The sequence below is a fragment of the Zootoca vivipara genome, chromosome 17, assembly GCF_963506605.1.
Source record: "Zootoca vivipara chromosome 17, rZooViv1.1, whole genome shotgun sequence".
Classification (NCBI taxonomy): domain Eukaryota; kingdom Metazoa; phylum Chordata; class Lepidosauria; order Squamata; family Lacertidae; genus Zootoca; species Zootoca vivipara.
In genome coordinates this window covers 41,473,230-41,491,871 of record NC_083292.1, presented here as the reverse complement: position 1 = coordinate 41,491,871, position 18,642 = coordinate 41,473,230, and the positions used below count along the sequence as shown (strand labels likewise).

At 50.0% G+C, this 18,642-nt stretch overlaps 1 protein-coding gene across 1 annotated transcript in view; it reads left to right on the top strand.

Annotated features, from left to right (window-relative positions):
* Positions 1-5,707: 5,707 nt before the first annotated feature.
* PEA15 (proliferation and apoptosis adaptor protein 15) overlaps positions 5,708-18,642 on the top strand; it is a 47,756-nt gene continuing 34,821 nt past the window's right edge. Inside the window, exon 1 of the mRNA XM_035097757.2 lies at positions 5,708-6,031. The gene's annotated coding sequence lies outside the window, so the exon portion shown is untranslated. The remainder of the gene's footprint in view (positions 6,032-18,642) is intronic.

Sequence of the window (18,642 nt, the reverse complement as noted above, 5' to 3'; positions counted from 1 at the left end):
GTTGTGGGGCTAGGCCAAAAGAGTGGAGTTTTTGATAGACGGTTTTAAGCCAGGCACTTTAATGGGAGTCTTGAAGTACATACTAGGGGTAGTAAACCGGGGGGGGGGGGGTTGAATTTATGCGGAGCCAGAAGTTAAAAGTTCTTTGCCAGGTCTGTACTTCTATAGTCATACCTCATGTTGCGTCCGCTACGGGTTGCGTCTTTTCAAGATAAGAACGCGGCAAACCTGGAAGTGTTTACTTCCGGGTTTCGCCACGCGCGCATGTGCAGAAGTGTTCTGCGCCCTTCGTGCATGCGCAGAAGCGCCGCTCTAGTTATGGACTTTTCCGGTTGCGAATGGCACCCCGGAACAGATCGAGTCCGTAACTAGAGGTACCACTGTACTGAAGGGAGACTTGCCTTCAGTCACAATGATGTGTTTGGAACGCATGGCGGTACAGAAAAAAAAATCTGCCTTAGAAACTTTGATTGAACAGCTTCCAAAGTGCTAAGGTGGTTCCCAGTCCAAATCTGAGCCCCGTGTACCATAGTAGCTGTGCTAGGGGTCTAGCTTGGAAGACTTATAGGGCTGGTGGTATATGTTTGCCACCCTTTGTATGGAAAAAGCGAGTCAAAGTCTTGACACTTTGAGATGCTTTTTCTTTTGCACATTTTTGGTGTGCTCCCCACCCCATGACACTGTGGACTGGAAGATAAGGCCCAAATATTTGAAAGCTTTGACCTGTTTGATTGGCTGATTGTCCATACGCCAACTGTGGGGCCTATATTTCTTGAGAAAACCATAACTTTGGTTTTCTGATAGTTTACGACCAGGTGTTCTCTCTGGCAATACACTGAGAATTCTCTTGTCAGTCTTTTTAGGCCTAAGAGGACCGCATCATCAGCATATAATAGTACAGAGATTGGTTTTGAGGCCAGTTTAGGGGCATGGAACTCTGGAGATTTTAGACACTGGACCATGTCATTTATGTATAGGTTAAAGAGTGCCGGAGCTAAAATGCATCCTTGCTTGACTCCCTTTGTGGCTGGTACAGATCCTGTAAGTTGGCCATTTGTAGAGCAACACACTTTCAGCTCAGTGTCTTTATAGAGGCAGTTAATCAGATATAATAATATTTTGTCTATGCTTGAGGTGTTCAATTGAGCGCAGAGTCTTACTCGGGAGATTGAGTCAAAAGCAGCTTTCAAATCAATGAAAGCAGATACAGCACACCGCAAGATTGCTTGGCATACTTATCTATGAGGTGGGCTAGGACGAAGCAATGGTCTATAGTGGATCTGCCTTGTCTGAATCCTGCTTGCTCTTCCGCAAGGATAGCCCCAACATCAATCCAGTTGATTAATTTATTATGGAGGTGTTTTGTGTATAATTTACTAACTATAGGTAAGAGACTGATAGGTCTATAGCTAGCCGGATCCAATGTAGGGCCCTTTTTGACTCCCTCACAGCAAGATGCTGTGGGCTACCCTGGTGGAGGCGGTGGGTTGCGGTTACCCCCATTTCACAGACGGCTAAAAGAAGGCAGAGATTGAGAGTGAGGGGTGGTCTTCAACAATGTGCAAGGGACAAAAGAACATCAGAAGAGCAGCTGGATCAGGCCAAGGGAAGCCCATTGAGTCACAGTGACAGGACCTAATAGGCAGGGCCGGCCCTAAGGCAAGGCTGGGTGGCGCAATGCGCCAGGGCGCCGGGCCGCCAGGGGGCACCGCGCTGCTGCACCCACCAGACAGCCGTGCTGGGAAACAGGGGGGAGGGCACCGGATGGATCTTTGCACCACGGCACCAGATATGCTTAAGACGGCCCTGCTAATAGGTATCTCAAGCCAATTGCACATAACAAAGTATGTATTTTATCAAAGTAATTGTTGAACTGAAATACAATTAAGAAGTATATTAATAGTGAAATAATTATTAAGCTCCAACTTAAAATGATTGGGGGCCCATTACCGGTACTTACATCATAGGAGCCTACACAACACAAAACACTTGCTGTATGTAGGTTTTATTTTATTTGCTTTTTATCTTCTATTTTGGAAATGTATATCCCGTGGTGTTTTTTCCCCTTTAAATTTTTTAGGGGCCCCCAAGAGAATGGGGCCCTAACCTATAGCTTGTTTAGCTTATACATAAATCCGGCACCTGTTTATGATAGAATCTCTCTCACACACACATACCCAGGGTGGCCTCCCCAGGGCTGGGGCAGACTGTAACTCAGAGGCAGAGGGCCTGCTACAGACTCAGGTTGAGGAGGAGGCCTCCATCACTTGCACACAGGCAGCAGGCAAAGGGCATCCTGCCCCTCGCTCTTTTCAGGTGGGATTCAATCACATCCAGGTAAACTCAGGTTGAGCAGTTAAAGTTGCCTTGCAGCCCTTAAGAACACAAGGAGAGCTTGGCTGCTGCTGGGTCAGGGCCAAGGGAGCCCCATTGAGTTCAGCATCTCATTCTCACCATGGCCAAAGACCCGTGAGAATCCAGGACTCTAGATAGACTGCCTCTGGACCTGGAGGTTCCATAAGGAGAGCCTGGCTACTGGATCAGGCCCAAGGGGGGCCCATCCAGTTCAGTGAAAGAACCAAAAGTGATATCCTCTCCCCTCCACACCGTTCATTGCCAACTCTCATTTAATGTAAACTTCTCTCCGCCCCAATGACACTACAAATGAACATAATGGTCAGCGGTCTGGACATCTTTTGCTGCAGCCACAGAATAAGGTCTGTGGTTTTAAAAAGAAGTCATTTGAATCTTGGGGGATTTTTCTTCTTTTCTCTATTCTGCAGCCCGCCCCCCCAACAATGTTTACATTAAAAATGCATGTGAAACATTGCCAGTCTATTAATACCAAGCCTTGTAAAAGCCTTTTATGCCCTTAATCTTGTGGTGTGCCGGTGAGGCGCACAGAGGAGCTGAAAGATCCCCCGAGATCTATTTCCTGGGGAAGCGGGGAGGGCTCTGGAATTGGATTCCATCCTCTTTTTTAAAAAACAGAAGAGTTAAACTTGGGAGACATGGTTTGTGCTCTTTGCCTAGGGAAAAGGCATCACCTGGCAAAAGATTCTTACACCAAATTAATTTGCAGGGCTTCTCCACCCAACCTTCTTCCCAATGCCAAAAGGTTTGTGGGGAAGGGGTTAGCAACATACCCAACATGCCAAAAAAAAAAAGGACAAAAGTCCAAAGCCCTAAGAAGCCCCTGGTAGCTGTCATCATTTCTACACTTGCCTCTGAAATAAAACCACCTTTGCAGTGACTTTTCTGCAGGTGTGTAAAGATGGAGCAGGAAAGCTGATGGAGAAACATGGTCCTTCCTCTCTCTTAACACTAGAACTTGAGGGTGTCTGGCGAGGCTGGATGTGGGGACATTCAGGACAGGCAAAAGGAAGTTCTTCTTCACGCAACACAAATTTAAACTGTGGAACTCACGCCTGCAGGAGGCGGTGGTGGTCACCACCTATGTGGCTTTAAAAGAGGATTGGACAAACCCACGGGGGGGGGGGCTATGAATCTTGAAAGGTTCTTGAGAATCCCTCTGTGGATGGAAACTTGCCACTTGATCTCAGGAAGTGCAAGTGTAAGAGCTGATCTCATCTTAATCTCATGGCCAGCCACAGGGTGATGTGCACAGGGAAAGAGTGGGAGGGAAGAGGCCCAGGCTCGCTCAGATCTTGAGTTCCTCCTTTCTTTCTCAAGTCACACTGAGGAGGATTCCTGGCTGGCAGCATTGAAGGCAATAACTTAACATGGGAAAGGCCCACTCACCCCCGGCCCCTGAAGCTGCATCAGCTGATGGGAGAGGGAAATAGCCCTCCTTTACTCACAGACTCAAGACCAAATGAAAAGGATAGGTTGGTTTAAAAAATAAAAATGATCTGCTTTTCATTCCTAATGGCATTCAATTCCGGCTGCTCTGCAATGTGTGATTTCCAGATTTGAAATGAATTGTAAATCATTTGGGCTGAAATTGCATTCAGAGGTCAGAATGAGGCCCACCCATTCACCAAAGTGTTATTTCGATCTAGGAGGGCAAACTAGGGAACAGCTCCAGCTATGACCACCAGGCATCCCAGGCCAGGGGAAGCATAAGGCTATCGATGGCTATAAGCCACAGCGGCTCGGCTCGGCCTCCACAGTCAGAAGCAGCAACGCTTCTGAATTCCAGGTGCTGGAAACTACAGGAAGGGAGAGAGGAATCGTGCTGGCGGGCTTCCCATTGGGACAACTGGTTGGCCACTGCGAGAACAGGATGCTGGACTAAATGGGCCATTGGCTTGATCCAGCAGGGCTCTTCTTAAGGTCTTAACTTTGAGATATATCAGGACACACTACAAATGGAATATGGTTTCATTCTCCTAGCTTCCTCCAGCTGGTGGATTTTGAGCAAGCAAATGGAAGCCAAAATGAAACTTGTGCCCAAGCATTTGGGGGTCACATGTACGCCTTGACCAAAGATGGGGGAATATCTGTGGCCCTTTGAATGTTGCTGAACTCCCAACTCCTACCGTATTTGACCATCCTGAAGCTGCTGGGAGGTGGGAGTCCAACAGTATCAAAAGATTCATAGGCGTCCCAGGCCCACACATTCACTCAATCAAACTTTTACTGAATATCCAGCAAATAAATTGTATTTGACGCCCAATGGCATTTTAGTTCAATACTGAATAATACTGCACAGAGGCCATGCCATGTTATTTGTGAAAGTTAACATGCAACAGCATTCAGCCACCTGACTGTGTTTGACAGCTGGCATGCATTGGTATTTAGTATTTATTTATTTTACAATTCTCTTTCCTTATTTCTTAACAGCATGTTTAGGCTGGTGTGAAATAGTATTTGGTATTTTTGACTATATTTATCTACAGCAGTCATTTGCTGCCCAAACACAACGTGCTCTTTGGATGCCAAGCAACAAAGCATTAAAAATACAATAACTGTCATGGAACAATGGAAAACAGTAAAGGAAGCCCTGCATGAAAAATTTAGCAGCAGGGAGCGGAGAACCATAGAAGATGCAAAGAGGTGGCTAAAAGCATAGAACCGATCTAAGATCAGGTGGATTCAGAAGTCTCTCAGTAGGCTGGGCATCTTCACCTGGAGTCATAAAGCCGCTGGATCAGGCCCAAGAGGTGGTGGTGGTCCTGGTGGTAATCTACTCAAGCATCCTGCCCTCACGCACAGCGGCCTTGATAACGATCAGCTCTTCAGGCTTGACATCAATCAGAGCAGATGCTAAGTGGTTGAATGCGCACGCTAAAAACGAGGTACCATTTCACGCTCGGTCTTGTTCAAGCCACTTCTGCAAAAGTTGGGTTTCTCTTGGCGACCCTGAACTAGATGCACCCCCAGGGTCTGACTCGGTATATGACTGCTTCTGACGACTCTGTCCCCAGCAGAGGGCAAAGGGGCCGCCATCCGAAAGGACCAGGGTCGTCTTCCCTAATTGTTTACGGCTTATTATTATTATTATTATTATTATTTTAAAGAAGGAGGGATGGGGCGGCGGGAGGTGATGCCCGCTGGCTGCACTTCTTTCTACCGGCCAGGTTGGGGCGCCTGCCCGTCGCCTGACCCCTCCAAAGAGCCCTTTCGGCTCCGGGGGTCGTTTGGCGAGACGCGCGCTCTGCTGCTGCCGCTTTCCGGAGCGTCACGTGTGAAAGGGGCTGGTTTCGGGTTCCTGCTTTTCCAAGCCTCGCGCATCAGCACAAAAAGCCAGCCCGCCTCCTCCTCCTCCCCGCTCTCCGCGGCTCCCCCCGCTGACATCACTCGGCGCGGAGGAGGGCAGAGCAGGCGGAGGGTGGGGTGACCCGGAGAGAGAGCCGCCCAGCGCAAAAGAAGAAGCCTCGCCGCCGCCGCCGTCGCCACAGCCGCGCACAGACAGACGCTCGCCCGCCACTGCCGCTGCCGCCGCCGCGACGCCCGGCTAGAGGGGCGCGTCCCGTCCAGGAGGGCAGGAGGACGAGGTCGCCGCCGCCGCCGCCGCCGCCCGCTGTGCCCAGGGGGACCGATCCTGCTCCGGCGCTTCCTGCCGCGGGTAAGTCCAGCGCATCTCCTCCGGCCAGCCATCCCTCGTGATGGGAGAGAGAAAGAGAGAGATCCCTCCGTGCGCTCTGCACATGGCCAGAGGCTCGCCCGCGCGCTGGGGGGCTGAGCGACAAGGTCGGGGCGGTGCGGCTGATGGAGGGCTGGGGCGATGGGGAGCCCGGGGCGATGATGGGGACACAGAGAGCCCCATTTCCGGGACGCGCCCAAGGCGGGGAGCCCCCTTCGCCGCCCGGCTCTCCTTCGCCCGCTGAGGGTGACTCAAACCCAGATCCCGGGCTGAATCATGGCTGCTTCCTCTTTGGACGGCTGCCCTGGCAGATTTCTGGACAGACCTCAGCAACCTTCGCCGGACTCGAACCAGCGAAGCGCAGGACTGTCCACACTGGCAGGCAGCAGCAGCGGCGGCGGCTCTCTCAGGGCAGGGAGATGTCGATGGAGGGGGGACAAGGGGGGATTTGAACCCGGGACCTTCTGCATGCAAAGCATTTGCTCTCCCGGCTCCCAGGCCATTGCCAGCCACCTCTCCCCTTCTTCCCCCCCCCCCCGTTAAAAAAAAAGCCCAAAGTGAAACACATCGTGCAGACAAAACTCTCAAAGTACTAACAGCCTTGAGAGCAAGCCAGAGCTCAACGGGGCATTGTCCCTGCTGCCTAGTCTAACTCTTTAGCTCTTTCTCGCCCCCCTCCATTTTTTTTCCTCCCCCTGCAACCTAACTCTGCCCAAGGTGCTCCAGAGCCACCCAGAAATTGAGAGAAACCAAGCATAGGGTGGGGCTCCTCCGAGTTTGCCACTTTCTCCACAAATCTAGGAAACGTAGGTAGCCGCTTTCTAGTGAGTCGGGCCACTGGCTCCACCTGGTTCAGTGTTTCCTACACGGGCTGGCCTGGCAGCCCCAGCTCTGCAGCCCTACCTGGAGATGCCAGTGGGGATTGAGCCTGGCATGGTCTGCAAGCAGAGCAGGGGCTCTGCCAGGGAGCCATGGTAGACCTTCTCTACTCTAGAGAAGGCCCAAGAACAACAGTGATTCCTGCAGTACAGGGGGTTGGACTAGATGACCCCCGGGTCCCTGCCAACTCTACAGTTCTATGGCAGGCTAAACAGAGCCCTGGAAGAAAACTTCACAAAAATGGAAATGAGCCACCAGCGCTCTCAGCTGCGTGCAGATATGAACTTTGGAGTTTCTGGTACCTAAACTCTGATGATAAACGGCCAAGCAAAGTCCTTCTGTAACGGGGACCAGCCTGGGTATGGCTGTGGAGTGTGGGATGTGGGAGAGATCCGGGTTCACATCCCCCGCACTTAGCCTAGCCTACCTCATGGGGTTGTTGTGAGGATGGTGCTCTGGAGAGGGGAGCCACACACAAGAGCACCTTGAGCTCCTTGGAGAACAGGCAGGATATAAATGCAGTCAGTAAATGGGGGTGTCCACCCTGATCAGAAGGAACAACACCCAAACTTTCCCTCCGCTCTCCATGCCCACAGCAGAGCTCAGGGTCTCTTGGGCCTGGATATCCCTAGCCAAGAGAGAACTTGAAGCAGATCAGATGGCCATCCCTCAACTGGCTTCAGAGTATTCAAGGGACTAGTCCTCAAGCTGTTCATTCAGATCAAGCTTCAGTTCTTTCCCTGGCACAGCATTCCTCCTCCCCCACCCCCAGGAGCTCCTCCTCCCCACCCTGACACCCTCCTGAGCATCTCCTTGCCTTCTGAGGTACCAACTGAACATGAAAAAGCCTTTGTCTTTTGACATCCTGTCATGGGCAGCCCTGAGGTGGGACTGTTCTTTATCTAACCAACTTTTCAGTTATCTTATGTTCATTTTCTGTTTTAGCTGCAATTACGTGTGTGCGTGTGTGTGTGTCAGTGTCTCGGTGTCCTGCTGATTTGCAGATTTGTTGCCTCCTTTTCGATGCTTAGTTGATATTGATTGACAGGGACGGTGGTTACCGCTTTGCTGGAGTTTTGCTGTGGCGTTGCAAGCTATGTTTGGATACTTTTGCATCTCGGGGAGTTGGCCCGGGTCACACTTTTGGGTACCTTCCAACCCCACAATGCTATGATTCTGGGATGATACCTTGTGCCTCGGAGCGGGGAAGGCAGCCACCGCGATGTGCTCTCTCTCCACATAGACGGAATAAATAAATCATGTTGGGTAAATGCACCCTGCTCTGGCTGAAATGGGCTCCTCTAATAACGCTTGGTCAGAAGCCAGGGCCTTGCAGGATCAGGCCAAACGGTACATTTAAGCCAGCATCTGGTCCTCAGGAATGGCTGGACAGGTGCTTCTGTGATGCTTTGCAATGTGGGCCACCTTAGGCTCATTTGGCAGGAGACTCCCTTCCGTGCTTGGAGAAAGTGGATGGGGAGAAGCTTTTCTCCCTCTCTCATAATACAGTGGTACCTTAGGTTACGAACTTAATTCGTTCCGGAGGTCCGTTCTTAACCTGAAACCGTTCTTAACCTGAGGTACCACTTTAGTTAATGGGGCCTCCCGCTGCCGCCACACCGCCGCTGTGTGATTTCTGTTCTCATCCTGAGGTAACGTTATTAACCCAAGGTACTACTTCCAGGTTAGCGGGGTCTGTAACCCGAAGTGTTTGTAACACGAGGTACCACTGTACTAAACTCAGGGACATCTGAGGAAGCTCAATGTTGGGAGAATGAATTATGGGAGAGCTGAATTATGGAGTTCACTCTCCCAAGAGGTAGTAGTGATGACCCCCAGCTTGGAAAACTTGGAAAGAGGATCAGATCAATTCCCAGAGGAGGAGACCAGCCGCAAGGGTGGCTGCGTTCTTCCTCCACCATCAGAGCCATCGTGCCTCTGAATAATACCAGTTGCTGGGATCACACAGCTCTTGTGCTCATGTCACAGGAACATAGGAAGCTGCCTTATCCTGAGTCAGACTGTTGGTCCATCTAGGTCAGTAATGTCTACACGGACTGGCAGTGGCCCTCCAGGGTTCCAGGCCAGGGTCTCTCCCAGCCCTACCTGGAGGTGCCAAGGATTGTACTGCTTCCAGGCTTCCCATGGGGGAATCTGGTTCTTCGCTATTGGAACAGGATGCTGGACTAGCTGCGCCCCCTTTGGGCCTGATCCTGTTGGGCTTCCCCCAGGGAATGTGGTTGGTCACTATAAGAACAGGGTGCTCGACTAGATGAGCCCCCTTTGTCCTGATCAACAGAACGGCTATTCTTACATCTGTAGTGTGAGGGTCAGTAGCTGATGTTGATCTTCTCAGACTCCAGCGCCCATCGTTCCTGACCCATTAGCCAGGCTGGCCGTGGCTGATGGGAACTGGAGTCCAACAACATACAGAGTGGACCATGCTGGCTACCCCTGTCTGGAGTGAATCACTTCCAAGGACCGTGGCACAGTCAGGATGGAGAACATCATGGAGCCTGGGTGGGATGTCCCAACAGAAGAAGAAGGCCACTTGAGCCATCATGGCTACAGGCAGCAGAGGATAAACACAAAGGATGTTAGCAGAGCAGGTGGGCTTGCAAAGGATTGTCTCAGGTGCGGCTCAGGCTGCCTCGCTAGCATCCCTTGAAGTCATAAAAGCATAAGGAGAGCCTGGCTGCTGGATCAGGCCCATAGCCCATCTCACCCAGCATCCTGTTCCCACAGTGGCCAACCAGATGCCTGTGTGTGAAACCTGATTTGAGCACAAGAGCAGCTCTCCCCTCCAGTGGTTTCCAGCAACTGGTATTCGGAAGCATTGCCACCTCTGTGAATTGCCTTGTCCTCTTTTCAAGCCATCCAGGTTGGGGACTGTCCTTGCCTCCTGTGGGCCCACGTGGGTCATTTGCAGAGTTGGGCTGGTTTTGCCTCTCCCTTGCTGCGCCGTGACTTTTGACTTTTTCAATGTCCGCGCTGCAAAATCCACGTGGAAGCAGAGCTTCTCAAGCAAAGGGGCCCATTGTGTCCACTGAGTCCAGATACCATCACGCTTCGGACAGCGGCGTTGGAGTCTTGCTAGACAATGGGCCCCTTCAGACAACCCAGTCCCACGAGAAGCTGCTGCTGCAGAGTCATTGCTGTATGTGTTGTGGGGGGTGGGGGGGTGGGATCTGCTGTCATCTGGGTCCTCCAGAGAGGGCACACTTTGTCTTAGTTGCCATCTGGGACCATCTTAATAAACTGACTTGCAAGTTATCACTGTGGCTCCCTCCTGCTGTCCTGCTGGAGGCTGTAAACGCCTCTGAACACTGGTTTGTAGAAATTGCAAGGAGGGGAGACGACTGTTGAACTCCAGTTCGGCTTTTGTGGACTTTCCCTTAGGGCAGCTGGTTGCTCCCCTGGGAGAACTGGACTGGATGAGCCCCCTTTGTCCTGACCCAGCCCCCAGCCTTTTCTGATGTTCTTATATTGACTTCTGCTTGCAGGACATAGTTTGGGCTTTATTGCTTAGTGCTTAGTCTTCATTTAGGTCTGGAGGTAGTTTTGTGGGGGCTGTTGTTGTCACACCCTCTTGTGAGTTTGGTGTTCACCACAGGGTGCTGAAATAGGTGGGCCTTTGATCTGAGCCTGCAGGCCTCCTTTTATGTTAGGGCTTTTGTTTAAAATGTTTCACACGATGCACCAAAATTCTCCAAAATGGCATCTTTAAGGAGTAGGCCAGTTCATTTTTACAACAACTTTGTCGGGTGGTAAAGTTATCACCCCCATATTACAGAGAAGGACAAAAGCAGACAGATGCAGGGTTCAAACTACGAGCATCCTGGTTCACAGCTCACACCCTTAACTCGCTTTCCCTCAAATAATTTTTTAAAAAATTTTTCAAGTTTTTAATTGTGCTTTCCCAAATGCTGTCCTGCCCTTCTAAAGCCAAGTTGTTTCAGCTTCTCGCACACCCCTGGCAACTTGGGGCGACCACTCTCAATCTCTTCTGCCTCTCTCTAATCTGCCCTTTGAGACTCTGTAGGCCACATGCGCCCCTCACTAGCCCCCAATATTTTTGTCCGGCTGGGATGTGTCCTTGGGCACTGATCATGCCTCTTTCTGGACTGGATGGAGGATGCAGAGGGAGGGATGCCAGAGTGTGTATGTGGAAACTAGCTTCCTATACAAGGGGGACATTCACATTCCTTGCCCCGCCCACATTCACATTTCCATCTGGCTCCACCCACCCCTGGCATGTGGCCCTCAGAAGATTGCCCAGAAGAGAATGTGGCCCTTGGGCTGAAGAAACCAAGAAGCATTCAAAACTGACCCTACTTGTTGCATGGGGACACCTCCCTTCTGATGCGCCAAGGCCAGGTCACAGCCTACCTGTCGCCTACCTGTGCTCTCCCCAGGGAGGCTCACCTGGTCCCTGAACTGCACATTTCTAGGTGCAATTGATGGCCTTTTCAGTGTGTTTGCTGGAGGGGAGGGCCACTGGTTTTTGTTTCATATTTACTACTATGTTTATGCTGTTCTGCCACTTGCTCTTCAGATGGGGATCGGAATATAAAGTTGATAAATAAATAAATATCTCCTTTCCTCACCTCCGTTCCTTCATTCGAAAGTTACTGCTTTCAGGTTAAAAAAAGGGGGGGAGGCAGCCTTAAGATCTCTCCACTTGATTGACACCAGCCAGCTCAGAACACCACTGATAGCAGGCAAATAGAGATGGGCGTGTGTGTGTGTGTGTGTGTGTGTGTGTGTGTGTGTGTGTGTGTGTGTATTCCCTGTGTGCGTCATTTGGCAATTATCCTTCCCCCCTCAGTTGAATTTTATCCACATCCTTCTTACGATACTTCTGAAACCCTTCTCTCTCCCTGCATTGCTTTGGACTCACATGGTTTTTGCATCTCATGGCAAAGGCTGTCATCCTTTCTGCCTTGCCTTCCTTCAGATCCTTGGTGGATGTGCTGGGAGGTGCAGGTGGCCGTGTGGTTGGCTGCTCTCCAAAGTAGGAACATCCTTGATCGTTCACGTTCAGCCTCTTCCCTTTCCACACACACCCCAGGCAGTTTTGTGCCTATTAAAAGGCTCCCAGTTACTCTGACAGCTTCCAGTAGTCTTTCATCCTTCCTTCCTTCCTCCGGGTTCTGATAGTGGACAGAACGTTTTCACCTCCGCTTGGCTTTCAGAAGAGCTCGTTCCAAGACCCCCGTGGCCACTTCTGCAAGCGAACTCCACTGTGCGGGTAACTCAAGCACACTAAAGCCCTCCCTCATTTCTGAAATTCATAGAATCATAGAATTGTAGAGTTAAAAAGGGACCCCCAAGGGTCATCTAGTCCAACCCCCTGCAGTGCAAGAATTGCAACCGAAGCATTCATGACAGATGGCCACCCAACCTCTCATAAAAACCTCCAGTGAAGGAGAGTCCTCCACTTTCCAAGGCAGTCCCTTAAATAAGTTTGTTTTCTGTTGCTGCAGAAGGCAGGACCTGAACCAGTGGATTCAAATTGTAAGAAAAGAGATTCCAACTGAACATTATTAGGAAGAACTTTATGACGGTAATGGACAACCTTGGAAGGTGGTGGACTCTCCTCCTTTGGAGGTTTTTCATCAGAGGTTGGATGGCCATCCTTCAGGGGTGCTTTAGCTGTGATTCCTGCTCTGTGGGGGTTGGACTAGATGACCCTTGGGGGTTCCCTTCCAATTCTACAATTATATGCTTCTGAGTTGTGATTTATATGATGCAGTGTGGATCAGCTTCATTGATAAGGAAAAAGGCTGAGGGGCAGCTCTGTGTGTGTGTCTTCCTTTGGATCAGACCCCCATCAAAAATACATCAACACAGTTAATAAACGTGCTTGCAGGATGCTAAAAAATATTCCAGGGCATTTTGCGAGATACAACTTTACAAAATGTGCATGGTCTCCCCCCCCGCCCCCCCCTAACTATTAAGGCACTTGCATCATCTTGACAAAATACTAAACTAGAATTACTTACTTACTTCCGACCTCATTCGTTCCCCAGATTTTGGACTAGGCGCACAATTCAGATGTTCCTGCTCCTGGTTCCCCTAATATTCCAGGACAGGGGTCAAAATTTTTGGGAAGAAAAACAAGCCAGTGTGTTTTGCCACAGGAGAAAAATGAAAACCTGGGTGGCAGGGAGAGTAGAATTCAGTGTCCTTCCCCCCCAACCCCCATTCCTAGTGCTTAATACCTGTGGGATTAGAAATGTCTGTGGCTGAGAGGGTGTTAGCACCCACGAAACCTCCTCTTGCCTGGCAAAACCAGGATAAAATGATGCAAAAATGAGAGGGAGGCCCTGCAGCTCAAAGCTAGCTCAGAAGGTCAGCTGGAGGCTGGAGCCGTCTTGGGCCAAAGCGCTGCCCTTCCTGGGATGCAGCCTCTCAGTTGACAAAGCTGCGCATCAGAGCTGGGTTTTTTCTTCCTTTTAATGGGAGTGTGCCAGATTGTTTGAACTGAGCTCGTCCATTTAAAAGTCAGCTGCTTATCTAAGTCCAGTTAATAATGCTGAGCCGGACTTTATATGCATCCCAAAGCCCTTGACATATATATACAGTATAATGACAAGCTGAGATAGGCCTCTTGCAGAAGAGGAGGAGGACGAGGAGGAAGGAAGGAAGCCATCATAGCTCAATGGGGAGAGCATGAAGAAGACCCCAAATTCAGTCCTTGAAAGCTTCTTTGGGTAGGGCTGAGGGTGTGTCTTCTGAAACCCTGGCGAGCCTCTGCCCATCAGTAGAGACAAAACTGAGCTAAATGGGCTCAAGGGCCCTGACATGGTACAGGGAAGGTCCCTCTGTTCCTGTTTAAATTAGCCCTTTCTTCAGAACCATGAGGACTACAGTCTTAGTTTGTTTTTAAAGGGAACAGCTGCAAACTCAGTGACTTTGCAGGCAGAACACCACATGTTCAATCCCCGGCTTCTCCAGGCCTGAAACTCTGGCAAACTGCTGCCAGTCAGTGTAGACATTACTGAGCTAGATGGAGCAGTGGGTCCAACTCCATATAAGGCAGCTTCCTAGGTTCCCATTTATGCTTCAGGTCTGGGTGTGAGGCTTGCTGTCACGTTCAGTGTGGCGGGGGTGGTTCTTTGCACATCTGGAAGATGACTGTGTCACCTCCCATCACCCTGTTGAAGGTGCTTTTACAGCTCAGGGAAAAGGGCAGGCAGCCACAGCATCTGTAGACTGTAGCATCCTGAATTAAGGGAGGGAGGGATTCCCGTTGCAGCCAAGGGGTTGTTTGAGGCCACCACAAAAGAGCTGATCTTAAGCTTGAAACCAAGACTTGCTCTTTAACCAGGCTGCTCCTCCAGTTGCGAATGCCATCCATGTAACTTGTGTGAATATCAAGCAATGGATTCAAACTTCAAGAAAGAAGATTCCACCTAAACATTAGGAAGAACTTCCTGACAGTAAGAGCTGTTCGGCAGTGGAATTTGCTACCAAGGAGTGTGGTGGAGTCTCCTTCTTTGGAGGTCTTTAAGCAGAGGCTTGACAGGCATATGTCAAGAATGCTTTGATGGTGTTTCCTGCTTGGCAGGGGGTTGGACTGGATGGCCCTTGTGGTCTCTTCCAACTCTATGATTCTATGGCTTGTGTCCAGGAACCTGGGAGGATTTCTTTCATGTGTGTGCATGTTTTCGTCTTTAAATAAACAGCCCAAGTTTCTAGCTCGTATGGCCATCGAGATTAGCCTGGCCGTCTCAGATGAAATCTGGGGAGGCTGAAGCGAAGTTTCCAGTGGTCAAAGTGTGGTTGTGTCTTCCTGCCCTGCATCTATTTGCTGCCCCCTTCCCCCCACCGCACCCCTCTTTCTCTCTCACACTTGAACCTGAATCCATAAGTTGTGCAAAAGGAGCAAATATGTGCAGTGTTCTTGAACAGTTGCAGAATCTGGTTTCGGTTTATTTTCATTTTCTTGCTTGGGGCTGGGAGCAGGGCGGGAAGCTTTGATGCGCAGTACACAAGCCTTCCCAGCCCTGCCTCGTGCAAAGCACTCTTCTTCCAACCACATGCTGAAACATTTTGATGCCGTCGGGTGGGTTTCGAAGCAAGACTGCCCCTTTTGTGAGCCTGGAAATCACAGCAGCAGCCCTGCTTTGAACCCATTTAGTTGCAAGCCCGTCTCTCCTCACCAGTCTTCTCTCCCCCCCTTCCATGTTCTTTCTCTCTCTGTGTGTGCATCTCCGCTCCTCTCTGTTCCCTTCGAGCGAGCGAGTGTCACCCCGCCCTTTGCATCCAGGTGCCTGTTCTGCCCTCCCAATAGTCCCTGCGGAGCTGTCTCCCGGACTCCTTCCTTCCACATCTGTTTGCTCACCTCCCTGGCTCCCAGACCCAGCTGTCCCTAAACCTTAGCGGAGCTGCCTGTCATTCATGGGGCTGAGTTCATTTTGCCAAACAGCGACTGGCGGCTCGGGCAGAGACCGCTTGCCATCGTCCCAGCCTCCTGCCACAACTGGAGTGTTGCATGGATTTTAATCTACCCTCAAATACATCCCTTATCATGTTTTATTTAGATGGAAACTAGTGTCTGCCTCTCAGGACAGGCCAGCTTCCTGTTCTCACAGTGGCCAAGCCGGATGCTGGCCACGGGAAGGCAGCGAGCAGGACCTGAGCACGGACGGGAGCAGTCTCCCTTTCTGCAGTTTCCAGCAACTTATGCAGAAGCATTGCTGCCTCTGACAGGGAGACAGAGTAGTCACTGTGGCTGGCAGCCATCACTAGCCTCAACCGCCCCGTATCCTTTCTTTCAGGCACCCTCTCCAGGATTTCTTGTATTTTATCAACCATTTGCTCTGTACAGCAGATTAGCCAACAGATGCCAGAGAAAGAATCTCGTACATGGCAGAGCATCTCCAAGAGCATCAGGCCCTTCCTCCTTCAACAGCACTTGCCTCACGCTCAAGAGCCATTTGATATAAGGGCAGCCACCTGGCTTCATCTGTTGTCATTAGCAGGAGGCTGTATGAATACCAACAAAATGGGCTTGCTTGTCCTTGATTGGGTCTCCTAGAGAGTGGTTTGTTTGTTTTTTAAGATCTTCCCTTGGCTCATCAAATATTTGTTTTAGGAGATTTTCAGGCTCAGAAACTATAGGAAGAATCCAGAGCTTAATTCTCTTCATTTAAATGAGGTTATTTATATATATATATATATATATATATATATATATATATATATATATAAATAAAAAATCAGGACTGCCACACATAACAGAATGAGAACACATAGAAGTGCAAGAAGGCTCTCTTACCCAATTCTTCCTTCTTTTTCCAGTTCAATCCCAGAGTCCAACTCAAAATGCACGTCACTCACCCAGAAAGTGTAGTATAGTTCAGGCTTTAAGCCGATTGTTAAGTTGGTAAGCAACTTGTGAGAACATAAGACTCCATCTACAAAAGCTGAGGCTGCTGAACAGGCTCTTGGGCTTGAGTATTGTTTGGGGCAGGCATCGCCAAACTGCGGCCCTCCAGATGTTTTGGCCTACAACTCCCATGATCCCTAGCTAAGAGGACCAGTGGTCAGGGATGATGGGAATTGTAGTCCAAAACATCTGGAGGGCCGAAGTTTGGGGATGCCTGGTTTAGGGGTTTTTGTTGTTCCTGTTATTGATATTAATTTTTTTGTATCTTTATATTAAAGGTAAAGGTAAAGGGACCCCTGACCATTAGGTCCAGTCGTGACCGACTCTGGGGTTGCGCGCTCATCTCGCATTATTGGCCGAGGGAGCCGGCGTATAGCTTCCAGGTCATGTGGCCAGCATGACAAAGCTGCTTCTGGAGAACCAGAGCAGCACATGGAAACGCCGTTTACCTTCCCGCTGTAGCGGTTCCTATTTATCTACTTGCACTTTGACATGCTTTCGAACTGCTAGGTTGGCAGGAGCTGGGACCAAGCAACGGGAGCTCACCCCGTCACAGGGATTCGAACTGCCGACCTTCTGATCAGCAAGCCCTAGGCTCAGTGGTTTAACCACAGCGCCACCTGGGTCCCTGTCTTTATATTAGATGTTGTTAATTATATGGAAATTCTTTCAGTTGGTTTGTGTACTTTTTGATGCTTCACCTGTTGTTCATGACTACTTTTTATCTTTGTAATTATTATTTTTTTACATTGTAATCCACCTTGAGCATGCTTTTAACTATAGGGAGGCGGCGTACAGACAAAGTTATGCATGTGTTGTCCTGGGTAGAGCTGAAAGGGCCAGACAGAAAGGTCTCGAGGGCCACATTTTGGCCCAAGGCCTGAGGCTTCTCCACTCCTGCACTACAGAATGAAGGCAGATTGCATTTATTTCACAGTTACACACACTTGGGGTTTGTTGCAGAAGGCTTTGCGGAAAAGGGGTTTAAAGGAGGGATTTGAAGGAAGTCGCAGAGGTGATGCCACACAGATGCTCCTCTGGACAGGTCCAGGCATTGGGAGGGGGGTGGAGAGGGGAACCAAGGAGAAGTGTGCAAGTTTTACATGTTGCATTCAAGAAATTTGCAATTCAGCAGGTCATAACCTGCTTTCAAGGCAGCCTCACCACCCCCTAAAAGCTCACAGAATACCCCAAGGGCAGAGGCTGGCAGAAAAACCGGTTGATCCCCAGGTTGAAGTTGACCAGCAAGGATGCCTGACTTCCACTTGTTTAATAAGAGTAGCAACAAAATAATCATTTTCTCCCCACACCTGCAAATTATATCACTGAAATGAAGAAAGCTTGAGGGGTAACCAGGAGTGGACTGTTTTTTTGTTTGTGAGTTCCATTCGTCTTCTTGTGCTCAGAACAAATTCCTGGACTTCATTTGGAGTTGTTGTTGTTTTTAAGGATGTATGTCTTTTGCACCTGGCTCGGGTTGGTGGATCCTGAGATTCTCTTGAAAACAACAAAGCAGATTCTGCGAGCCTGGAGGCTGTACTAGGGAACCCGGAATTGCCATTTTGAGTTGTGGCCCAGCTATCTCGCTTGCATCGCTCATTCCTGAGCTGGCCTGTACACACACAACACACACACTCTTTCCTACTCCTCCCCCAGCAACATCCCCCTCCCTCAGTTGCCAGGGTGGAAAACAGCTGGACCATTCAGCATATCTTCTGAATTGCGTCTGTCTCTGGGTGTCAGCACCATCAGCCAGCCGCTTGCCATTGTCTCGGGATTTGGGTGCTGGGGCGAGCTGGACAAAAGGGCTATTGTTTGGGCACTTACCCTGGTATCCCCCTGTCCTGCCTCGCCTTTGTTCCATCCCTGAATATTCCTCTCTCTCTTTTGCACACACCCCAATGGCTTCACAGCAGCCAACCGGACATTCCATTGCATTTCCAGAGGTGGGGAGTGGAGAGGGGGTTGAGAGAGGACAGAAGGAAACTGCCAGGGTGCAGGCACAGCCTGGGTGCAGGAGGTGGGCTTGCTGCTGCAAAAGCAAGGAGCATTAAAGGTGCAGAAGTAAAATAAATAAATAAATAAATAAAGGCGGGTAAAAGGAACTGTGGAAGCAATAAAGGAGACCCCCAGGAAGAACAGACTCTAGTGCCTAAAAGCCTGATGCGATTCCCATCTGTGTGAAGGAAATGTGAACTTGCCATTCCTTTCCCTCTGCAGAATGCTGGGATCTTGCCGCTCTGGGGTTGGGTTGAAATGCTCCACATCTGTTGGGAAAGGAATTCTGAGCAGGGAGTGTGTGTGTGTGTGTGTGTGC